The sequence below is a fragment of the Bactrocera tryoni genome, chromosome 1 (assembly GCF_016617805.1).
Source record: "Bactrocera tryoni isolate S06 chromosome 1, CSIRO_BtryS06_freeze2, whole genome shotgun sequence".
NCBI lineage: Eukaryota > Metazoa > Arthropoda > Insecta > Diptera > Tephritidae > Bactrocera > Bactrocera tryoni.
The window spans coordinates 3,447,977-3,474,283 of NC_052499.1; the positions used below are offsets into that span (position 1 = coordinate 3,447,977).

The 26,307-nt window shown below is 34.2% G+C and overlaps 1 protein-coding gene across 1 annotated transcript in view; it reads left to right on the forward strand.

Annotated features, from left to right (window-relative positions):
- The first annotated feature begins 21,212 nt into the window (after positions 1–21,212).
- The window catches only part of LOC120766490, a 48,116-nt gene continuing 43,021 nt past the window's right edge, over positions 21,213–26,307 (forward strand). Inside the window, exon 1 of the mRNA XM_040092041.1 lies at positions 21,213–21,348. The gene's annotated coding sequence lies outside the window, so the exon portion shown is untranslated. The remainder of the gene's footprint in view (positions 21,349–26,307) is intronic.

Here is a 26,307-nt window from a genome sequence, read left to right on the forward strand (position 1 = left end):
TGCAGCTTAATCTTAATTGCTTCCAATTTGTTTATTGTTGGTGTTTTGCAGCATCGAATTTGACTTAATTTGTTTTTTGTACACCTGTTTTATAAAAAGGTAGTTGATTGCTTTTAGAATATTTTTCCCGAAAACAATACCAATATTAATGGCGGATGGCCTCACCTCAACATTTTTTTAACTCTCCCTACAATCGCTCGCCTTTATATTTGCTTTAAGGGTTACTATTGCTTTTTCGATATTTATGCATCCACGCTTTCTTGCAGCCCTTGACAAAATGAAGCATCATGGTAATAATTCTCGGCTTTTAGGTGACGAATGACCCTCATCAAAATGTAACAAAATTTTAAACAAAGAAATATTAAAGACCCTGCCGTCAACTATCGAGCATAAATGTGCTTGCTAAAATAAAAGATTGTTAAAAATAACTCCGAATTTTGAAAGCTTACTTAATTATACTTAATATTTTCCAATTAGGAAGAAATGGTAACACCAATATCGAACCTTTTTATACCCTGAACTGGTACATAAAGTTTGTCGCGAAGTTTGTAACACCCAGAAGGAAGCGTGGGAGACCCGATAAAGTATATATGTAAATGATCAGTATGTTGAGAGGGGTCGATTTAGCCATGCCCGTCTGTCTGTCAGTCTGTCTGTCTGTCTGTCCTTCTGTCTATATATATACAACTGCTGATATCGGACCACTAAAGCATATAGCTGCCATACAAACTGAATGATCGGAATCAAATGCTTGCATGGGAAACTTCCTCATTTGACGATATATCTTCATGGAATTTCGTATGAGTTATTGTTCATAGAAATATTGTAATATCGGAAGAAATTGTTCAGATCGGCTCACTATAGCATATTGCTGCCATGCAAACCGAACGAGCGGAATCAAGTATCTTCACGAAATTTGGCATGGATTACTGCTTAAGGTAATAATATAATCTCCGAAAAAATTGTTCAGATCGGATTACTATAGCACATAGCTTCCATACAAACTGGACATAAGTTACTAAAAGAAAGGCACCTGTGAAGGATATGCATATTAGTTTCGATGCAGCCGAAGTTAACGTTTTTTCTTGTTTCTTTTCGAAATAACTTATAAAGTTCGGATAACTCTATAAGAAGACGAGCGAACATACAAAAAGCTAAAATCATTACATTATTCTTGTATGTTCAAGTCTGAAGATATCCGGCGAATAGGTCTATGACGAAATCTGAATAAACTCTTTTAAGTAGCGAGTAGAGAAAAACATTCTTCATCTACGAACAACAGCAAAAGAAGGACCTTAGCAGAAGAAGGGGACTCAATGCAAGAATTTCTGGCGACCAACTTTAAATCAAAACGTCATAAAAACAGGAAAAATCTGTAAATTATGTTGCATAAGTTATAACACTATTCACAAATACAAGATATTCCATCAGAGAACAGATATTGACAGCCCAGTTTGTATGGCAGCTGTATGCTATAGTGACCTGATATCTGCGGCTCCCACAATTGAGCAGCTTCTTAGTTATTATAGGACGAGCGAGAGAATTTCACATCTGTTTCTTAAAAACTGAAGGACTAGTTCGCATATATACAGGCAGACGGACATAGCTAAAATGCCTGTAAATAAATTCAAGTTTACGTTTTCAATACGAAAAATAATCTGGTAGGCATAATTACAAGCAGTTCGTTACTACTTTTCACCACATTGCCATCTTTATAAACCATTAGAGAAACCAAGCCACATAACTTACTAAAAGCTGTTGTTTTCAGTTTGATGAACTTCGCTAATTTGTGTGAGAAGCAGTTTGTTGTTGCTAATTAATTTGGATTTGTTATTGATGGTCATTGAGTCGTTCACCTATTGCCTTTTTTCTTTAGCACTTATATGCGAGCACAACAATTATTGGGGGTAATTGGAAAAGTTTTTATAATAACCGACCAAATTTTGTCGCACATTTGTCGGCCTTTGACCTTTCTTCGGTCTGCCGATTCATTGAATCTTTGACAACGTAGTAGTTAAAGCAAAATACGCAGTTTACCGTTAATAACAGTTTTCGGTTAATTATTTCAAAGTTAGCTCAATTAAAGTGCGTTGACAATTGGCATTGCAAACGTATCTGACGTCAATTCATCACATTTCTATTAAAAAAATGTGTTTAGCACCAGCTTATTAGAGAGAGCCGTAAAAAACTAAAATCGTATAGTCTATTGTAACCGTTGCCTGTCAATTTTAAATTTTCTTCAGCTCGGTGGCTATTTTATTGAAATTAGTTTGAATTTATAAACCTAAAGTTGGTAAGTAATATTTTAAGAGGAGAGAGATATATCATGTAGTATGGGAAATATCTGCTTAAAAAAATCACACAATTATTCGTGCGTCATTTTAAAGAGTAAAGAATTCGTGATCATGTAAGTAATTCATCTCATCATTTATGTCAATCAACTCTTTATGAAACAAATAATTTGAAAACTACTTATTACTTACTTGGAGAATAATTGGAACATGAAACAAATCTTCCATTCATTTCCAATAAATTAAACCAAAATTGCAATGTCAATCAACGGATTTCAGGAGTATAATCGGCTTCCACACATTCATGCACATACAAGTATAAAAGAGACAATATGCTAATTATATTTGCACATATCAGCATCCCTATATTTGGTTATTACCTGCCTTCAGGCCTAAAACTTGTACTAATTAAGTCCAACAAGTATCGAATGCCTAGGCGAGCATATGCAAATCTGGCAATAGCAAATATCACATGTTGCACATAATTGGATTTTACACTAATATGATATCCTTATTTAGCGTTAGTGTAGGAACTAGCCAACGGAAGTGACCACTCGAACAAACACGTGGTATAATTACATAAAACTGAAACAATGAAATGAGGAAAACCCGGGAAGGGGCAATACCACTTTGATGAAATTGACTAGTTAGTTGTTCATAAATTTAGCAAACTCAACAACAGACAGTAAGCAGAGCTAAAATGCAGCGAGCAAAGGAGTGCCAAACTGAAGGAGGCTGGCTGTAAATCAAAATAACCAAGCAAGCAAGTATTGACTTTAGACACGATTATTTACAATAAAACTAGCCGATAAATCAAGAAAATACACCTGGTATCAAGCACAGAAAAAAGTAAGGTAAGCGAAGTTATTTGCTGATCAGGACATCTGCTGTTGGAATTAACCAATGCATGAAGATTGTATATTATAAGCCTATTCACAATTAAATCGAGTTTTCGGACTTAGAAAATACATACATAGACATATGTATAACGAGGAGGAATGGGTGAGATATCTGGCAGCAAGATTCTAGATGAAAATGTTGGAATTGCTGGCAAGACCAATGGAAAATAATCTTAGAGGTGGATTAATCATATATAATTGCCTCAGACTGGACAAAGCTTCTCTTAAGATAAATTAATATGATATATCAGTATATTTATTGTAAATTGTACTATAAATTATATGTAAAAAAGTACCCGGAAATTGCAAATAAAACTCAAAATATTTAATTATTTGTGGATAATTACTCTGTCGCCTTCTAATTAATTCCCAGCGGAGACCTGTTTACGATGCTCTTTTTGAAAAAGAAATTCAACTTTATCGCGATGAGCCTTGCAAAAACGCGTTTCATACCCAAAACCTCCACTAAAAGCATACGAGCGTACTCGCCAGAGATTTTGAGCTCACTTTTCAAACTCTCTAACACCTGCCTGACGATTTTCATGCACTATGCCCTTCACTTTCTTACTATTTTCATCAGTTGAAGAGGTCGAAGGTCGAGCCATGACTTCAACGATCTCTCGACCATCTTTGAAGACTCTAAACCTCTCGTAGGCTTGTGTTTTTGATAAAATGGATTCATGTAAGCCTTTTCTAACATACACAATAATTCCGCACACAAACTTTGGTTAGAAATACGAAATTTGAGGCGAATTCTTTGTTGGATATTTTTATCCATTGTGAAAATCGCAACGCACTACTGAGGTGTATTGACTTAAGCAGCTGTTGTAAACAAACTGGTTGACAGATCGCACTCATATTTGGCACAGTACCATAATTAAGGACAGTCTTACCTATTTATCAAAATACATTTTTTTAAGATTTTTTGGGGAAATTTAATTACAATTTCCACGTGCTTATTTACCACAATGTATGTTGTTTATTTAATTTACTTTATTTATGGCTTTGCCTTGCCTGTCTTTCAGCAAATATCAATAAAGCATGAACTAGTGGTTTTGAAGTCGATTTGTCTACCTTTCATTGCATCCCTCATAGATTTTCCACAATAGCACCTTTCAAGGGTTCATTGTATGCGAAGAGCCATTGTTGCAGCGCACGTGCCTCTGTAATCCTTAAGTCACAATAAAAATGAATGCCGAAATGCCCAACAGCAGAAGAGCCGGCAATTTGATTAATTGGAAAAAAATTACAAAATACTTTAGAATGACAATGTACAGACAAGCGCTTGATTTAAGCCAATGACTGTTGCTTTATATCATGCTCGGTCCAATCACTTTTCGGCATACATATCTAGAAGCTTTGGCAAAAAATGGTAATGACACAAGTGAAACGTGTGCAGGCTTCTCAAAACGCCAACGAAAGGCATACTAGATGGAGTGGCGACTTTAATTTACCTTCAAATGCTCATCTAAAATTTTTTATTTACTTTCAGCATAGTTAATAGCAGCTGTTTGCAGCTCAGCCAGCGTCTATGTTAAGCTAATTCAACCTTTTGTTCAATGATCCCTTAATGTGCAAATATTAATTATGAGCTTCAAGCAGCTCTTAGCTACTCGCACCCAATGTCGTTTCACTTTTGAACGAATTTTCATCTCCAATTAACGCAAAGTAAATAAATGCGACAATTGGCACTTTCATCAGGCAGATGTGTATGGCCCCCGCATACATATACATATGTACATACACATGAAAAGTGTTGAAAATGTGCACATGTCGGATGTGTCAGGAGTGTCACGCATCGTCTATAACAAATATTGACATTTGTACGTGCTAATCTTTGGAATTGCTTAGCTTCTAAAGCGCACCCACTCCGCACGCACATACACACACACCTATGCATGTGGTATGTAATCCGTGCTCTATTTAGGCACACACCTGCAAATTACGGCTGACATTGACAGATATTAAACACGAATTTAGTCAGCAGAATTATAATTGGGAGCTACTTTAAGTGGATTGGTGTCGAATACAGAAAATACACTAACCAAATTGGAGAGAATATTTGCAGACATATGGAGCTCAGCATGTTTGTGCACACTTCATCGAGACCGAAAACTATTCAATAATGGCAGGATTAGATGATATTCGAATGGTTAAGTAAAATATTTATGCAAATAAAGATATACATATAAATATAATTCGAGTGGAACGTCTTCAGTTGAGTCTCTAAATGCAGAAAACCCATAAGCTTTTAGTCAGCTTTGAACCTCCCTGTACGGACTGTGGGCTGAGCTCAGCACTTTCCGGAGAAAATAAAATAAAAGAACAGTTCACCATATCGCTGCTCAAACAAATTACTTGTGAAGAACTAGACTACCAAGATTTATTGACGAGCTGAGTCCTTTTGTAAGTCTGTCCATCCGTTTGTCTATAGTCAGTGAACCAGTCCCTGAGTTTTTGAGATATCGATCTAAAATTTTGCACACGTCCTTTTCTCTAAAAGCAGCTGCTCATTTGTCGGAACCGCCGATATCGGACCACATTAGCATATGGCAATTTTGCAAACTGAGCGATTGTAATCAAGTTATGTTTATATAAACTATATTATTCGCATAGATATTCTCAAGAAGCTTATTTATGAATTATTGCATGAGACGTCAGTGCAATCTTTGAAAAAACTATTGTGATTGGGCTACTATAACTTATATATTGGATAGTCGAAAAAGTCTTTTCGTATTTTGTCAATAAATCTCGTTGCAGTCGTATATCTCCAGTGCTACCAATCACATTGTGTCATACCATATAGTACTGGAAAGGTGAAATTAAATTCGAAGAAGTTGAAAAAAAATTTCAGCTGTTCAAAAATGAGTGAAAATAATCAAGAAATTTGCTATCGATTTACACAGATGAAAGTTTTACACTGATGGAATAATGTCTCTAGCGAAAAAATGGCAAAAATTGGTCGACCAAAATGGTATATATTTGCTTATTTATTTATAAATGTAATGTAATGTAATGTAATAAGTGGAAGTTTGATTAGAAAAACGAAAAGACTTTTTCGACTGCACAATATTTATCATACAAACTGACAGATCAAAATCAAGTTCTTTAAGGAATCTTTTTTATAAACGTATTTCATCTAATTTCCCAGCTGCTTAAAACATTAACACCAAACTTAATGTGTGAACAGCCAATTAACACTTGAAAGTAAATACAAATAAATCAAATCCAATAAAAATCTGTTCTCATATTATATATAATTCGAACAAGCATTTGTAGAACGAAATGAATTTCCGTTTAATGGGTGGCCATCAGGCCATTCAGAAGAAATGAGGTCACTATTCATATATGGTGCACGTAGACGTAAACACATTTCAATAAAAGTATATATGTATATATAAAAGAATTTCACAAAAATACTATTGAGCCTAATATAATGGCTGTTAACTGTAAGATTCAGCATTTAATGTAAACTTGTGCATCCGTTTCCTTTTCATAGGCACATGTTTTCCATAAAAGATGCTTAAAACAGCCGAAAGTTGTTACCAAAAGAAACTGTAGTCTATCTATGACATCTGCTGGCAACTTTATCCAAATGATCAACGAAACAAATTCAGTTTCAGCAAACCACAAGAAATCGTTTAATGAATTTATTCGGCATTTTCTATTTACCTGTTTACTCTTGTTTGCGAATTTGCCATAAAAATGCACAACATTTATACGTAATATTAGAAGAAAATACTATTTTATTTTAACTATAAAATCAATTTCATGAATGAATGGCAATGTGCCTGCAGCTGGTGGGCAATCGACAGCTTTGAAGTATGGTACACAAAAAGCGTTTCTATTCCGCTGAACGCTCACACAAATGATATACAAATTTTCGAAATAAATAGTTTCAACATAAACAAATAGAAGATCATGTTAAAAAAAAAATTAAGTAAAATTTTTAATCAGAAGAGTGAATAATTTTGTTTCCGAAAGTTGGAGACTTATTCTCTTTCGCTTAATTGCACTAAATATTTAATTTATAAATAATTCTGAAAACTTTTCTTAGTTCAACCTCCGACCTTAAGTCATCTAATTGGAATGATATTAAATTTTAAAGAAAGATTTCCCGAAAATGTAAACAAACACATCCCATTTTTGACCTAACCATATGCATACTCATATGAAGGCAACACGTTTACGCTTTATCTGTGTATTTTTCGCTTCATTTCCAAAGCCATGCCTAAGTTGACATGGTTTATCTGAGATATCTAACTAAGATTGGACACGTTTAGGTAAAGTGTTCAAAGTTTTATCAAAAAAGAAACAAATCCCAGGATTTTCCTACATAAAATTCTGCGTAAACTGACCTAGAATAATATTGTGTTACCACAATTTCACCGAATTGTTTAAGCAAAATTCATTCAGGCCGAATGAACAAACTTGTGACATGCTTGCAGTACACAGATGTGTTCGCCCAATTTATCCGTACTACTACATTTCCTATTTTTTGTTCCGTCCAAGACTCTCATTACCACTCAAAATTGTCCGCAACTTGAGAATATCGTAATGACAGATAACAACGCTGAAAACATTTTTCACCAATTAACTATCAAATAAACTTAATTAAGTATCACAAAGTATTCAGATTGATTTATAATGGAATATTAATGAAATTCACTTAGTAAAACTCAAAGTATTTACTCATACACCCACTGTTGTGTCTCTATGTAAATACATATAGATATAAATATAAATGTTTATTAAAGTTTAATATTGCAGGAACTATAACACAACAACAACCAAGAACCCGTAACAAGTAAACACGCCTACTCGTATTCAATTTCTAATGCTAAACTGTAATCACACACTTATGCTGCCATAGAAACTAATATTAAATATAGCTGCAAGAGAGGTTTTGGTTTTACACATCCCAACAGTTGAACAATATGCACACCCCACTCACAAAGTCACCACCTACATATGATACATTGGGTTGATGGGTAGTCATGGCGTATACGCGAGGTATTATTAGTGAGCTTTTAAGACTTAATTTAATGCCGCAAAACAATTATTCTTAGCTGATGAAATATGTTTGAATCTACTAATTGTTTAGCAGACAGCTGTTTGCAGCATGGTTCCAGAAAACAAACATGGATTTGAGGTGACCAAGATATGAAAGCCTAGTATGCACATAGCCTTCGAAAGAGGTAAAATGAGGAAAACTGTTAACTTCGATTGCAAACAAGTTATAATACTATTCACAAATATAATAAATTTCATAAGAGAATTTGATCTAAATCAGACAGTTTGTTTAGCGGCTATAGGCTGCAGTGATCCGATATCCGAGCTGGATTTGACTTGGTGAAAAATTTGTGTCTTGTTGTTTTTTTTAAAGGAATTTACGGCAGGGAATTTTCAACGAAATTATTCAGACGCATAGCGAAATCGAACAACTTTCACCATATATGTATTTATATGAACGGTATTGACCAGGTTTTTCAGCGACTATGACAGTGAGGATAATACCTACTTTTGTGGTATGAAACTTGACGCTTTTTCTGAATAATTTTGAATTTTGCGATAAAAGAAGTTATTCAAAATGCGCACACAGAGTTCCGTGCTGAACATGCTGAAGTAGGAACACATCTTTGTTGTGTCAGATTTTTGTTCAATAATTCATACTTTCTTAGGTAGCTTCACTATCGGCATCGAAAGTTGTGGTTAATAAACGCTTGTAGCTTCTGAGTTCATTTCGGCGAAAAATATTTCAAATTTAACAATTTTATTGACTGATAATGCCTGATAATATGTACAAGAAATAACCAAGACCTGATAATTTAAAGCAGCCTGAAAAGAAGTAGTGGACGCCCAGTAGTATTCCTTAGACTGGATTTGTCATAAACTCATCTTAGATTTGTTTTTAGGTTAAAATATCAATTTTATATAAAAAAAAATATTTTATTCGACTAACTAATTCACTAAGACCCTTTGATGGAGTTTTATATAGTAGCTTAATAGATTTCTTAAAAATAAACTAAAACTAGTACTTGTACCTTTGCATTTTTTTTTTTTTATTTTTCAAAAGTTGTTTAAAGTTTGCCAGCGGGCAGCAGCGCACCTTAAATTACACACTCACATGCTCTAAACTGTCGCCTATACATGTGCCTTTGCTTAATAATAAAATTGTATACTTTGGAAAATAAATCAGCTTACATTTGTAACGGTACATATTTCTATTGTAATGCACTGAAGTGAATTATGTTACTTTATAACGGCATTTTTTCCATTTCCCATATCACGCAGGAAAATGTATGCTGAAATGTGATGAAAGGAATTATTTACATGTAGTTAATAATGCCACAATGCCTAAGGCTGACAGAGGAGCTGGAGAAAAGCGAGACCTGTTATTATAAATTTTGCTCGTTACATTCATGGTATTATCTTCGGTTACATACAGGACATGTAGGGATTATATGGCTGTGTGTATGTGAGTGTAAAGTAGTCGCATTATGCTATTAATGTAAATTACATTAAAATGTGATATTTATTATGATTTCGGATTACTTTTTTAATAATGTGCGCAGACACAATGCAATTATATGCCGGTGACAGGTGTAATCGCCTTAGAATTTGATTACTTTTAAATGTTGTAAATTGTTTATGAGAACATGCATTGTGTAAATATAAATTAAATTTGAAAACACCTGCGTGAGTAAAAGCAAAATAAATAAATATAAGAAGAGAGATTAATAACGGATTCTGAGGGGGAACTTACATATGATTAATAATATTTGTTTTTTTTTTTGTTTCAAGGAATTTGTCTGAACAGACAATCTGTATACAATAATTTCGATAACCTAAAATAATATTTTTTTTAAATTTATATAGCGCTTGCCTTCACATTTTCAAATAGTCACACATATTCCTCATTTTGCTTGTGAATGACAAGTGAACAGTATATATTGATATACGCTTATAAGTACATAGATATATACAAATATTTCTAATGCGCCTACTTTTCTGTTCCACTTTACAAATCGACCAAACTTTTTAAATACGCTAACAGCAGGTGTTATTATTCTCGTTGAACGTATTATTGTTGCTTAAAATTGCTTTAAAATTTGTGCACCCTTGCGTATACGCAACATTTCATTTGACAACTTCCGTAATAAGAAAATGTAAAATTTTCAGAAAGTTTCTAGCTGCCGGATTTAAATATTGCACATACACATATAGCCAACTAGCTACAGATATTTGAAACCCCACAAGAAATGGAAATAGAAGACAAGCAAAACATATATTCGCATATGAATATGCCAATGAAAGATGTGCAGGAAATGTTAGGTAGATCTAAATAATAGGTGCTTAGACACCACTAAGAAAGTCTCTCTAAGTATGAGCTCATAATTGTAACGGGAACATTTACCGTTTTATAATTTTCAAAATCATTATAAATCGGAAAATTCATAGTTTTGTTGGAAATTTACTGCTCTACAAAACATGATTTCTAATAAAGAATAGTCGTTTTTTACACACCCTAATCTATATATTGCTATATGCGTTTATAAGCTTCAAATATACATACATACATACATTCCCACTCACGCGTCGCAGCTGTCTTCACACACTCGGCGTAATTATTTAACAGCGCTGAAGCTCTTTTCTCTGCGCTATTTACCTGCAAGCTGTTCGTGCTTCACAGCTCAAGTTATGCTTACTGCGTACCGCTAATTCTGTTTATCTCAAGTTAATGAGGTAAGCGTTATTGGTAAGAAGTGCTTTTGTTAGAAAGTTAATTTCAACAACCACTTTTAAGAAATACGCTAAATTCTTGCAGAGATTTGGATACTTGGAGCAAAAAGATGCCAGTTGGGTTGTAAGACATACGTAAGTGTAAATTTCTTAAACTAAATCCGTTTATGTAAAATAGAGAAAGTAGTTAAAAACTTTTTTTTTTATAAAATTGAAAGCTTTCTTTTCAATATTTTCAATATGTCATTTGCCAGAACTTCAGGCATCATGACTTAAGGAAAGGCGCCGTCTATAACGATTATCTGCTGATACAGACGCTTGCCGCCAAATTCTTGAACTGCCAACCGCACCATCAATGCAGAAAAGAGGAAACTTATTAAATTGCTTTTTACGAAGCTTTTCAATATCTTATGAAAATCAGCAAAAAATATGAAACTGCATAATAATAATTCTCAAAAGTTAGTTGGGTGGTATTTGCTCATTTAAGATGCCATCTCAACCATTATTCTGCTGCCTATGTAGATACATATTTTGTCGAAACTTTTACAATATTTCCATCTATGCTTTGCATATTCTGTTTGCCAACAATATTAAATAAACTTCTCTTTGTCTTGATGCGCAGTCTAATATTTCGTTCGCCTCTCTATAGATTAAAATTTATTACGGTGCGTCAGCTGGCAGCAAAAATATTTACCTGCCTGATTTAAAATGCAAATTATGTCTACTGCAAGAATCTTAGCACGGCTATACCTATTATGCGTAGATAAACAGCAAGTGTGTTGGTCGGAAAACAAATGTGAACCACAGCAGCGAGAAATATTTTGCATATTTATTCACAATTGTAAGTTTACATTTCTCTAATATTTGCTTTCTTGTGGTTTACTCATGTCGCTGTTGTACAATTCACTCTGACAGCATGGCTGATGTTTTTGCTGCGGCAAGTGGTTTTGACCTTAACATTTACTAAAACAATAATGATCGCTAAAAAAAAGCTATAAAATTTCTGTTATTCAAACACTTGGCCATTTACGTTTCCAGATGCACCTGTGGAGAACATAAATACCTGTACCAGTGCGGCCGAAATTTAAGTTTTTTCTTCTTCTAAAAAAATCCCGCGTTTACCTCCTTTAATCTTCAAAAGATGAACTCTCTAAATTATTGAAACCTTTGATAAAATCCTAATGAAATAGCATTAAGCTATACCAAGCAACCTTTGAAGCAGCTACCTGGCCAGCTCTTTTCGAATGATTTAAAGATATTTAGATCTATTTGTGCTTATTTATACTTAAGATCAAAAGCAGTATTTATGCACTAACATGAATATTATAAATAGATAAATGGTATTAAATTATCGCACTTCAATACCGCCAACTTTCGATAAGTTTGATGTGCCACGTGGCAATTTATATGCTTGTAAATATGCCACACAGATATTCACAAACACACGCGCACAAAGTCTTGAAAGAATCTGCTATTCGAACATCAGTTTAAATATACTAATTAATTACCTTGTAAGCATAAATATCTCAAATTGATGAACTAGTAGTTGCAATTTCACACTGAGTAATTTGGTAATTATTTAAGCAAATGGCTTAAATACACGAGCGCGCCAGCAACAGCAATTAAATGAGATGAAAGCGAACACTGCTTTAAATTTACTTCTCAGAAATTTGAGTGAATTTTGAATGCCGAAAGACTTTTTCAAATAACATGTGAGAGAAACTGGTTTGTTAGCTAATTTAGTATTTGCCGTTATTCTTACACCTACTTATGAGGGTAATGGTTCAAATAGTGATGCTTTTAAAAAAAAATTACAGTTTTTGAAAACTTTTAAATTTATATGTTTAGAGTAACGTTGTTTACGAGCTCCGAAAGCGAATCGTAACAACGATGAAAAGATTTGGTAAAGTTGTAAACCTACCTATATACTCGGTTATGGAAGTAAACAAGAAAAAGATTCGTTCACATGCTCTCAATTCAGCTTTAAGAAAAAAACGAAATCCTCTAGCACTTCGACTACATCCCTGATAACTTGATCCACTGCGCCGCGGAGCCTACTTTTAGTGGCATCTTCTCCGCGTATGTACTTCCAAGAGATATGAAGGCGGGCCGAAGTTATCAGGGAAGAATATTTTTTCACCAATAGATCGAAGCTCAAAGGGGAAGGCTAGAGAGAAGCCGGGAGCTCAAATGAAGTCTTGTGGCATCAAGCTACTTCCAATTTAAACTTGTCTGGCTGCCTGATCATAGCGGAATCGTCGTAAAGCCGATGAGCTCGTTAGAAAGTACACCCTTACCAAAATCCCATTAGAATAGGAACGAACAGGTGCTCCGCTAACTTCATACACTCTGGTACTGGATCTGTGGGACTCGTGCAAGCTCAGTAAGCGTTGCTCAGCAACCAGCACTTGTAGGGTTGCGAAAACCGTTTGGCACAGAGTGGAACTCTAGCTCTTAGCTTTCACTTTCCGTTCCACTGCCCAGCTTTTGCGAGCCTAAGGTTGAAGCATCTCGGTTTCCATACTTTTTACAAACCCAGCGAATTGACTGGAGTTGATAGTAGCAATTGGAATTGATATGTGTGGCTCTAGACGTTTTGTCGATATGCAACGATCTTTTTGATCCATACTTAAGGATTCTCGGTATCACAATGGCGTATCTAGCAGTTCAAGTAGTTATGGTCTCTCGAATGTTAGCCTATTTACCTAACCTAACGTAATAAAAATTAAAGAAGAAAACCTTGAAAACGATGTAATGCCAACTGTTATTACAATGAAATGAAATATGGATACAATCTTGCTCAGTTTCAGTAAAATATATAAATCATATATGTACATTATAATGCTTTTATCAAGTTTCTTACGCATTCGGCGCATTTTCATTGTTAAGGAAAGAAAATTATACAAATTAAAAATATTATACCCTTACACTTTAGCCGTCTTCATTCTTCCAAGAAGCAAGATGGAAATTTTAAAACTTATTCCTTCGAACTTATTCCTTCCAATACATATGCATGTTATCACACACAATTTACGGCTGGGTAACTGTTCATATGAATATTTGTGTTTGCACACAAATTGCTAATGAAGTTAATTGCTATAAACAAACGAAGAAAACATTTTAAATTACATATTAAACTTTTGTGTGTAATTCACACATACATACATGCATTTGCGTGCTAATTTTCATAATTCAGTACATCTATTTAAGAACACAACATGCAAATATTAGTAAAATAAACACTCATGCTTAAAACTCCCCACACGGAGGGTGGTGTTTCATAAAAAAACTTGAAGAAACATAAATATAAGAGCTCAGAGTTATCCTTTCAAAAGGATTATACTTGTATAACCTATTATGTTAAAGAAAATTTGAATCTGAAATTTCTGGCAAAGATTTAAAAGTAATTTAATTTGAAAGGTTATATTTTTTCCGAATATAATGTGCATTTCGATGAGAGCCTGTCACACAAATCAACAAAAGTATCTAGAGTTATAGAGATACTGATGTTAGCCGCTGAATTATGAGCAGAGGAGTTATATATACTTATAATTTTCTATTTACACATCCCTTATTATGACCATTCCATATTAGCTAGGTTCTTAAAGAGAGATGACAGGAGTTGTAGCTTGTCAGAAGCTTGTCATGTAATATCATGATTCATTTTACGCAAACCAACTCGTTCTTCGTAATGACCTTCTTTATACATACTCGTATTAGCATTTGTGTTGAACATAAACCAGATTTGCTGAGTTCTCAAACAAACATCTATTGAACCCTGTACAGTTCTACGCAGAGAAACTTCAAGTTTAGGAAATACATCATATTTAATGTCCCTTGAGCATCTACTAGATATTAATTATATAAACTTGTCGGTCAACGCTGATGTAATGTTGGCTTGGTTGCCTAGAGTGACATTTCTCAGTGATATTTCCAGATTTTTAAGTTGATCCGAATAGTAGTTTCGGAGATACAACCTTGAGCACTTGGTTGCCTGAGACTAAGCTAAGTACGCCATTTTAAACGCGTTTTTCTCGTAAATGTGTTTTTGAAGTCGGTTGGAAAGATTTCTCTAGATCTGCTCAACCGATTTTCATGAAATTTTACACAAGTCTTTGAGATACAATTCTTTTTTTTGTTTACAACTATTTGAAAAACAAATGCCGCGAAATTTTTACTGAAATGTTAATTTTTTTTGTAAAAAGATCTGCCAAAAATCCAACTTTCAGTTTTTTTCCTTTATCCAAGTTCTATTATAACTTAAGGTTTTAACTAAAAGACGTATTTTTTTCCTTTAGATGATCCTACAAGGAGCTATCCTGCCAACGCGGGCGCATCTTTTTTCCGAGGGGTCACCGGAAATGTATTTATAAAATATTTTTTTACAAAAATAATCAGAATTTCTTTGTTAATAATGTATGTTTGCAAAAATAAAAAATTCTAGTAAAATATTTCATTTTTTATATGAGAAAAAGTTGTTGAAAAAATGCTGTTTTTACCCGAGGAAATTCATGTAAGCCTTTAAAGTAGTTCTAGGCAATTCACGCTTGGGATTTATATTACTAGTACCATTTTTTTACATTTTAAAAAACATATACTCATATACATATGTACATATGTGACGGCCGGCTGAAAATACTCCTTATCCATTCATCAACATTTATAGTATAGTAGTAATAATAGATGCTCTATGACTCTGTCAATATTTTACTCCTTTCAACAATACTAATTATAATAACAGTAATCGGACAGTCATTAGGAAGACAGTAATAAACGAAATGCGCAATTCAATGCCGCCCAATAACTTCCCGCCTTTTCTGCCATTCATAATTGTCCAAACGCCAACATGGCCACAACCAAAGCCATTGAGCGCCAGCCAGCAACCGTGAGTTACAAGCGCACACTCACACATATTTGCATATATACACATACATTCGTACGGATTTGTTTGAGAAGAATGCCATGAATGGCAAGCAAGTAGCCACACATAGAAAACACAACAAAAGCAATGAATAACAAAACGCTCTTTCAACATTATACAACAACAACTACAACATGAACCATGAATGTCTGCTTTCATAGCAAATAAATATGTAAGCATGTAAGCAGTAGGTAAGTGGCAAAGCCAGCACGTGTTCTACGAAAACAGATTACACGCTGCCCAACCATGCACATTTGACCCTAACCCATGTCTTGGAGGCAAAAAATTACCCAAAACAAAATTTAGCATTTTGTGAGAGCGTCAGGCAAATGTAAATTTCCCACTATTTGCGGCAATAACTCAGAGCAAGCGTGAGCGCTAGTGCGAGAAAATGAGCTTTGCGAAAGCTTTATCGGTCGGAAAAGTGACTACTGTGGGCGCAAGGTGGGCTTTGCCGTAGCGACACATATACAACCGCATAAACATATATAGATAACTGCATATGTACACATGTATGTGTGTAGGTGTTTCATGCAATTTCCTACTGCTGCTTGAAGAAGATGCTCTCACAGTCAGCTGTTTGTATTGTTGTTGGTGCTCCTAAAGCATTTTGGCGCTGCTGCCACTGCTACATGGCATGCTGCTGCTGGACCAGTTGGAAAAATCGCATAGTCAGTTTGTTTTGAAATTTGCCGCGAGACGTTTGGTAAGCGCGGATAAAAAGCAATTAAAGTGACCGAGGCAAAATTTCTGCTATCGCATTGCCAAATAATTCCATTGATTGATCATCGTCGCGAGTTGTGCATAATTGCTTAAAGGCAAAACGTTTAACTGCTTTGATTCATAAGTGTACTACCAACAATTGTACTGTGTACAAAGTAAGAAGAGGAAAATAAATGGAATTGTGATTTTGTGTATTTACTTGTGTGCACCAGCATTAGCAGCCGCGCCAACAAAGCGGGTTTCAATTCAAAATACAAACGCACATACCAACACATGCAGCATTACCAAAATGCTGATTACTTAAACCGCTCAAATGGGCAAGAAACAAAAGAAAAATTTCAAGTGGACAATCAACGACTTAAATAGAAGTGAGTAGCAGCGTAAAGGAGTTAAAAATCAGTAATTAAAAAAAAAATTTAAAAATATCTAATAATGCAAAAAATTAATCTGTTAATACGCTATTTGACTCTGTATAAAGCAATGTCAAAAAAATTTGTGTTGCGTAAAAAAAGCACATAATGCACTTAAAAACCATGTAATCAGTGCTTGAACAATTAATAAACCGATAATATGTTATTTTTAAATTTATATAAATGCAATATATTATTACATTTTACTAAAACATGTTAACTTTTTTTAATTTTTTGTTATAAAAAATAGTTTATCAAATTAAATTAGTATATTTAAGGTTTAAAACTGTTAAGCCACATCACAATTTTCTGCAAGATTAAAAAAAAAAGAGCGAGAATACCAGTATATAGTATTTTTGCTAACTATATCTGTCGGTATTGAAAACTACAAAAATAATAATAATCCAGTTGCAACTGCACTGAAGTTCAGTAAATTTTTAAAACTCATTTTCAGACTATGGTTAAAACTGAAATCGAATATGGTATATTTTACTTTTTTTTCAAAAACTGTATTATATGAAACTTTTTAATCTTTATTAAAACAAGAAAAAACGTTAACTTCGGCTGCACCGAAGCTAATATACCCTTCACAGTTGCATTTCTTTTAGTAACTACATATGTGTTCAGTTTGTATGGAAGCTATATGCTATAGTATTCCGATCTGAACAATTTTTTCGTAGATTATATTATTACCTTAAGCAGTACTCCATGTCAAATTTCGTGAAGATACCACGTCAAATGCGAAAGTTTTCCATACAAGCCCTAGATTCCGCTCGTTCGGTTTGTATGGCAACGATATGCTATAGTGAGCCAAATTTCGTGAAGATACTTTGTCAAATGTGAAAGTTTTCCATACAAGCCCTTGATTCCGATCGTTCGATTTGTATGGCAGCTATATGTTATAGTGGTCCGATATCGGCAGTTCCGACAAATGTGTAGCTACTTAAAAAGAAAATGACGTTTGCAAAATTTCAAATCGATATCTTAATAACTGAGGGAGCAGTTCGTAAATATACAGACAGACGAACAGACGGACAGACAGACAGACAGACAGAAGGACTTGGCCAAATCGACTCAGCTCAACATACTGATCACTTAAATATGTATATACTTTAAAGGGTCTCCGACGCTTCCTTCTGGGTGTTACAAACAACGTGGCAAACTTAATATACTCTGTTCAGGGTATAAAAAATATAATTTAAACGGGAATAAAAAATATTTTTTTAGGGAACATATTAATCAATAGCTTTTCTTCAATGTACTTCAAGATCTTAAATTTAAAATTTTTGTTTTTAGGTTAGACTTGTTAGAACCCGAATTCAAAGCCAGCAAAATATCAAGAACTCAGTTTTATGTATATCAAAAAGGTCTAGTTCTACCAGACAAAGTATTTTTTATGCCATCAATTCAAAATCCATAGCTATGACTTGTACTTTCTGTTGTACAATTGCATTATTTATATATCCTTAATAAAACCCAATTCAGTATATTTCCAACCATGGATCATTTCAGCCTAGAAAAGTGCCGAAATATCCTTGGTGTACATGCTGGGCTTTTTGGTCTTTTTATATGGTAGAAGCTGATTTCATAATTTTGCTTAAAATTGTGCACTGAAAAGACTACTGTTAACCCTTTGTACCAAAAAGTCGTCATACAATACAAATATCGTAGAAAGAGGAAATATTAACTATCTTAAATTTTAGCCTAAAAATAGTGGTTTGTGGCTAAGAAATACCTATTTTTATCCGATATATATATATATATATATCTTAAATATAAAAAGTACGTGTCACATTGTTTGTCCGCGATGGACTCCTAAACTACTGAACCAATTTTAGTAAAATTTTGCACACTGTGTCCAGTTTGAACTAACTTAAATTGGCAACAGAAGTCAAATTTCATACAAATTCCTTCCATAACTCGAAGTCTCTCTAACTCGAAGTTTTTTTGTCGATTATGGTGATGCGAGTTAGGGAAGTTCAACTATAATTTTAATTTTCAGTAAAATGCCAAATATAAAGGTACGATTTTTCGATGACTGGTTAACAGCCATCTGTCTGATGAACTTAACCAAGATTCCTTCTTTCGGAGAGGAGTGTTTTTTTAATTAAAACTTAACTGACAGATACTACTAACCAGACATTGAAGAAACAGCGTAATCATTATTTTTGCCGTTGACATTTATTTGTATGTTTCTTATACCGAAAAAAATGCGTTCGCCTTTATTCGTAAATAAAATTTTCACCATATTAAATAGTTTATTATATGAATAATAGTAAAATGTATATCACAGCATCACGGGGTCGAATCTGCTAGTAAATACACATATATAAATGATAGTCTATAATTACTTTTACTACAAATTTGTTTTATAGAGAGTGATTGGTGTAAATTGTTTCCTTAAACATCACTTGCAAATATTTTTTCAGAGAAGAATCGTAGAAGTTTTAATATATGAATAAGCATATACGAATTGCAGAACTAAAAGTGCTGAAAATCCAACTTTTCCACACATTTTTTATTATAATAATAAATAAATAAACAAATATCTAACATTTTGGTCGACCACTTGTTGCCATTTTTCTAGAGACATTATTTCATCAGCATAAAACTTTCATCAGTTTAATTTTTTTTTGGTTAAATCTTTCACTTCCAACACTATATGGTATGACACAATGTGATTGGTAGCACTGGAGATATGTGACTGCAACGACATCTATTGAAAAGACTTTTTCAACTACCCAATACATAAAAATTATTGAGGAATGGAGGCACTGCTTTGGAAATTGGAATACATTTCTGAAGTTTTATAAAAATTATTTAGCATATGAGGTCTTCTGATGTTCAATACCGACTATCTGGTCACTTTATTGCGCCATTTAATCATGAAACGAGTGGTCAAGGTCGAAACTCAACTCGTCCTTGCAATGACTATTGGCCATGCATTTGCAAAATCGGTATTGTAATGTATATATAATTACTACATAAATACGCATAGCATGTGCATATGACCATTGTAATTACTACATATATAACTAAACACACACACAGTTGTACATGACCAATTTACATTCGCGCATGAATTAATTTTCCATTATTGAATGAATGCCCTTTCATTTTTCAGCATTACCCTGTTGCAGATAAAAAAGCGAAGAGTGCCAGATTCGCGAGAAACCCCGAAGGAAACTATGTATTAATCCAAAGAAAGCGGTGACAGCAACCAGCCCGTAGACACTTCAAGGCAGCTGGTGAAAAAGGCGAAAAAATAAAAAAAAAAAAACAATTTAATTTACATGTCAGTGAATAAAAAACAAAGACAATTCCAAATATGGATAAAAACTGTAACGGCAAACGCAACAGTGTTCTGCTGAAAGATTTTTCAAAAGAAAATAATTAGATTAAAGAGAATAAATGTGTTTTCGAGTTACTTATTAAATGTGTGGAAATAAAAAAATATATGAAAATTAGAGGAAAATTACTATTAAACATAATGTAAAACTAAAAACCGAAAGTCGCAACACAACAACACAGTGCACTAAGCAGATTTCCGAAAGTACAAGAAAACATGCGTAGACGCGCGAACGAAATGCAACGAAAGCAAAAGTGTTACAACAATTGAATTATAATAATAGAAGAACAACAACAGTCACGCATGCTAAAATGGTACAAAACGCACAACAATAACAATAACAATCGCACTAGAAAAAAGTAATCGCACAATCATTGAGTACACAGTCTGCTTTAATAGCCGCGCATAAAGCAAAATCAAACAAAAAGTAGAAAAACCCTACAGCGGGCAAGCGGAAATTTAAACCAAGGCAAACAGATACATTCTAAGCCAAATGCCGACAATGTAAACGCGCCGGAATAGCTGCTCGAGTCGCGCGGACGGTTATCGAACTTTGGGCAGGCGAACGCATCGCTCGGCATAAAAACGAATAAAACCAAAACCAAACAAAAAGTAGATTAAAGTGATTTAACGGTAAACTTTAAAACACGCAGAGAAAAACCAAACAACAACAAAAACAACAGCAATTAATCAATGAATTGAATAGCAGATGAAGAAGCGTGCGAAATTCTCTGTATTTTGGCAAGAAAATTGTGTTGCATCAGAAATAAAACTTTCAATTCAGCATTGTTTTTGCGCATAACATTACAAGAAATTATATAAAAAAGTGTGTAAGTAATGCATGTGAAAAGTTTAATTAAATTACGTTAGCAAATGCAATGTGTAAAAGTTCGTTGTAATCCTGGATGTTGTACACATTTGTTGTGAAAATTCTATCAAGAAATTTAAAACAGTGCTACCAGACTAAAAACATTTTAAAGCAAAGCAGCACCGTTGAATAATATTTCACCTGGTGAGTAACTCAATTTAAGAAAAATCATAAGCAAACGAATAAGCTAATAATTTATAAGAAACAACTGTTTTCGAGTCGCCACTTCGCTGATCGCTCGGTTATGCTCTGCTCTCCTAGTCCGTAATTGAACTGCTGTCAGTGAAAGCAGCAACAAAGTTATTATTTAAAGTTCAACACAAGAGACAATGTAGACCACAGTAAGATTGTAGAACGTAGACTCGTTCAAATGGATTTAGATTAAGTTAAATTAGGTCAATAGGCTGATTGCTAGTGCGACCACGAATAATCTCCCTTAGTTGCTAGAGGCGCTTGTCCATTGTGATGCCCAGAACCCTTAAGTATGCACCGAACCGTTGTATATCGGCAAATTCACATGTACGAATTCCAGCGAATTCGCGGGGTTTGTAAAAAGTATGGAAACCGTGTGACTTCAACCTTAAATTCGCAAAAGCTGATCAGTGGAAGAGAAAGTGTTTAGATATTTCCACTTCATCTTTCTCATTGCAACTTTGACAAGTTGACAGCTACAAATTTTGTTTAAAACATTTTTAAAACAGTCTTAAACGCAATTAGTCCAATTTGTTTTTGTTTCAAACTATTGAAGGCTGTTTTTTATGTCATAATTCAGTAACAAATTTTTGTTAATTATTGAGAATTCAGTGCAAAAGATTTGACTTCCTCACAAAGAGATTTGCCTCTAGATGTACAAAAAGGTAGTCGAAAAAATCTCTTCGTATTTCTATTCAAGCTTCAATAATAATTTTTTTGATTAAATGAAGCTTAAAATCTCACCTTTCCAACACTATATGGTATGACTCAATGTGATTGGTAGTACTGGAGATATACGGCTGAAACGACATCTATTGAGAAAATACGAAACTTTTTCGACTACCCAATATATTGCATATCTCAAGGTCACAATACAGCATTGTCTTGAAGCAATTGTTTTCAACATACGCATTATCTTTACTTCTATTCGAAATACTAAACATCAGCGAAAACAATTTGAGATGTGTCTAAGTATTAAAACCAACTGCAAGTTCTACTAAATATAACTATAAACTGAACACGAACTTAATTTTGTCTTAGTATTTTATTGTCCACAAAATAGCTCTGTTATTTGCTGCCTGTAAATTTAAGGCTTAACTTGAAATCAAACGTTGCTTCTCAAATAGCAAAGCTTACCTCATATGCCAGCCTAGTTACAGCACGTTCCTCCACCTTTCACATACCGAAACAGCAGAAACTCCGCTCTTCAATATTACGTTAGTTACTCGCATGGAGTGATGTGCCGCGTTTTGCCGGGCGGATTTTATATGCTAATGACTTGGATTATTGTCGCTTAAGTCGGCTATTCTGCTATCTTTCGGTTGGTTACAAAAATGTCTGCCATTGACTAGTGTGCAGTCAGACGGGCGGTAGTCAATAATATTGCATAAAGTGTGTCGTTGCTGGGTCAATTTGGCTGAAAACTACACGCTGGCATTAAACTCGTGATGACTTACAGATTACTTGCGATCGAAGCAAGTAAAAATTTAGAGCATTTCGTTGACATAAAAGAGATGTTTATGCACTTACATTGCACTTTAACTCTTTTAACTTCATTTAAGAAATTTGTGTAAATTTGGTAATGGAAAATTTTATCACACAGTTGGCAGAGAGCGTTGAATTATAATTTTTTTTTTTTTTTGCTTTGAATTGATGGCACTTTCTACAATTAAATTTAGATTAAACTATGCAAAGTTTATAAATATTTATTTTAATAGATTTCTGTGCGTTCTCTGCATATTGTCTTTTGACAACTTCAATATAAGTTGAATCTTCTTTATGACATCTTCATTTACGATCAAATTAACTAGGTTCAACCAGTTTAAATGGCACTGAAGCTAAAAGTTCTGTGTGTCTACAAACACATACACAAATAGACATGCAACACTAACCGTAATAAATTAAACGGAAACTATTATCTTAACGCAGTGTGCGTGTAGTATAGTGTAGTTTTCACTTTAATGAACGCCTGGAAGTAACGCTTGAACTAAAACTCTTTTATTTTTCGAAAAAAACACAATATGATTTTATTTCAGTGCATTTAAAATTTGTCCTATCAACAGAGGACATTTCAACTAAAGCATTAACGTGTCAAAATCTTCTATTAATTATTTTATTCATCTCTATATATGTATATACATTTTTCATCCGTATGTTCCAAAATACTAGAAATAATAACTGTAAGTCCCCGTACGAATATCGAGGGAAGATTATAAGTTCCATTGAAATGCTCTTTTCCTAAAAAGTATGACAACGGTAGGCTTAATCTTGGTAATACCAAAAACAAATGTTGTTCAGAATCTGAAACCGAAATTTTTAACGAAACGAAACTTTTTGCAAGCATTGCCATTACTTTAAGTTTTACTTTTGTTCTACCTTGTATGCATAAATGGTAGTTTTAAAAATGAAGATAAACAAAAATTTCGTACACAAATCTGTTTTTCACAAGAATTCTCATAAAAGTGCTAAGTTAAGCAGCAAAATATCTTTTCAAAAGGCACATACAGTGAGCGCACTACTGCGTATGCGTAACTAAATTTACGAAACGCCTTTTATGTTACTTGCAGTAACATTTAATTACCAACAAGTGTCAAACAAAATCTATATGTATATATATATATATATATAGTTATGCTCTGCAAATACTTATTTTGGTGGCTGACATCACGTGATTGTGTGAGCAGCACTTGCTAGTCGCTGGGCTAATAAATCGTGCGTAATTTTTTATCCAATTATTTAAACCTTAAACACCGTGCACTTTGAGATTTCCGAGCAACAAGGCCCATTTTGATTTGTCTGGGTAAACTTCTTAAAGAAAAATGTATATAAATAGCACAAACTTATCATAAATTTCGAAGGAAAATAGTTCCGAAACGTAAATAACTGGTAAATTAAGAGAGTGGATACCTACACATACACATACGTATATAAATCACAGAAGGCTGTTATATTAACGTAGCGCATAAAATTTGATTACATCACTAACGAAAACTAAAATTAGTTTGTATTAAGCGAAAACTCGCAAATACCAAATATCGAAATTTACGCTTTGCTTTTGGCTCGCTTCGTCTCGCTTCGTCCCTAAGCGAAAACATTTCCACTCATACCCATGCCAAATAAACGCCTTACATTTTATCAGTACATTAATGCGGCACATAAACTTATATAAGTACTTACATCTGTTATATTATCCCCGCATGCTTGCATGTAAGCAGCGCCGCATCGCGTCCGCCAACTAAGCTGAGCACAATTTATGTGCCTTTATTCTTAATCAAATTTTACCGTACTTGGCTGCTCTGTGTGCCTATTTTTATGCGCTTCCGCTCGGCTGCTGTTGGCAAGCCTTGAATATTTACCTTTTGTATTTGTGGCACTTATTTTCATTGGCGGCAATTGTGCAGCCTTTCGAGGAAAATTTACACATGCTTTCATCAGACAGTCTGTCGTCGTCTTAAGCACTTTCGGCCATACAACCTATACATGCATATGTACATATGTACATATATGAATCTTATTATGTAATATGTAAGTAAGTGTGTTTAGCCAATTTCCCACCTGTGCCAGCATTGCTCTGAAAGTGGAGTTTCGGTAAAAGTGGCGCGTTTGTCACTTACTGCATGCCACACACTCACCAACCTAACTGAAAATCATATTCAGAGCTAAATTCAATTTTCAGTACTTCCGCCCCTTTGTTGGCGCGTCCATAATTACATTTGTGCGTACTCATATTTTAGGTATAGAAAAAAAATTATTTAAGTGAATCAGAGAATCGTGACGAAGTTCTGTTTATATATTCAGCCTGCGTTTTAGTGTACGAGTTTATTATAATATTATTATTTTAATACATTTATGTACATATTGCCATCTTCAGAGCGATTGGACAGCTGGAACGCTGGTATTTTGTTTTTTCAAAAGCTCCTAGATTTGAATAAACAGACCCTAATTGATCGAATAAGCGCTTTGAGCTTACCATAAATTTGTCAAGGCGATTAAAAGCAAACCCAACTACTTTGGCTTTTGCCTGAGATGTGTCTACAGAGTTATTTCAACCACAGTTTAACAAAATAGAGACAGTAAGCGCCTAGATGATTCCACCTCTCCTTCATTAAGGCAACATATTTGGATACCCTTTGTGGGATCCTATTGCGCAGTGTTTTCAGAACACCTGTCAGTGTATCGGGATGAACCTTGATAAGACATCGGTCGTCGCCTTTTGGATAGTTGAAATGTCCTGAAACCAGTGTCCTTTCATTGGCAAATGAAGTTTTCCAAATAGGTAAAAATCAAAGGGTACCAGATCAGGTGGGTAAGGTGAGTGATTAATGGTTAATATGGAGTTTTTTGTCAAAAAATCAGTGACAAGCGTCGACCGATGACACAGCGCAGTATCGTGCAACAGGCGCCAGGATCCTGCCTCACGGTATTGTGATGGAGGACGACGAATGCGTAACAAAAGACGCTTCATAACACCAAGGTAAAACACAGCATTAATCGTTTGGCCAGGTGGGACTCGAACTCTCGAATCGTAAAAACAAATCAGCATTGTCTTTATTTTTGACTTCTGAAGACGACCGACTTCTGATCGTCACAGAGGTCCTCACGACCTTCTTGGAATCGCTTAAACCACTCATGCATATTACTACAAGATCGGCACTGATCATCATAAACTTTTTTCATCATTTGAAATGTTTCAGTAAACGTTTTCCCAAGTTTAAAACAAAATTTAATATTTGCTCTTTGCATTTTACGACCGATGACCAAAAGCTGCTGTCACTTTTTGATCGATAACATCGATCGTAGTTATCCAATTGTCTTAAAATTTTTACGAAATGTCAACAAGAGATCAAGCTTTTTATTTCATATTCCCACCAATAGGTGGCGCCACCAGAAACAGTTCTATTTAAAAAGTTC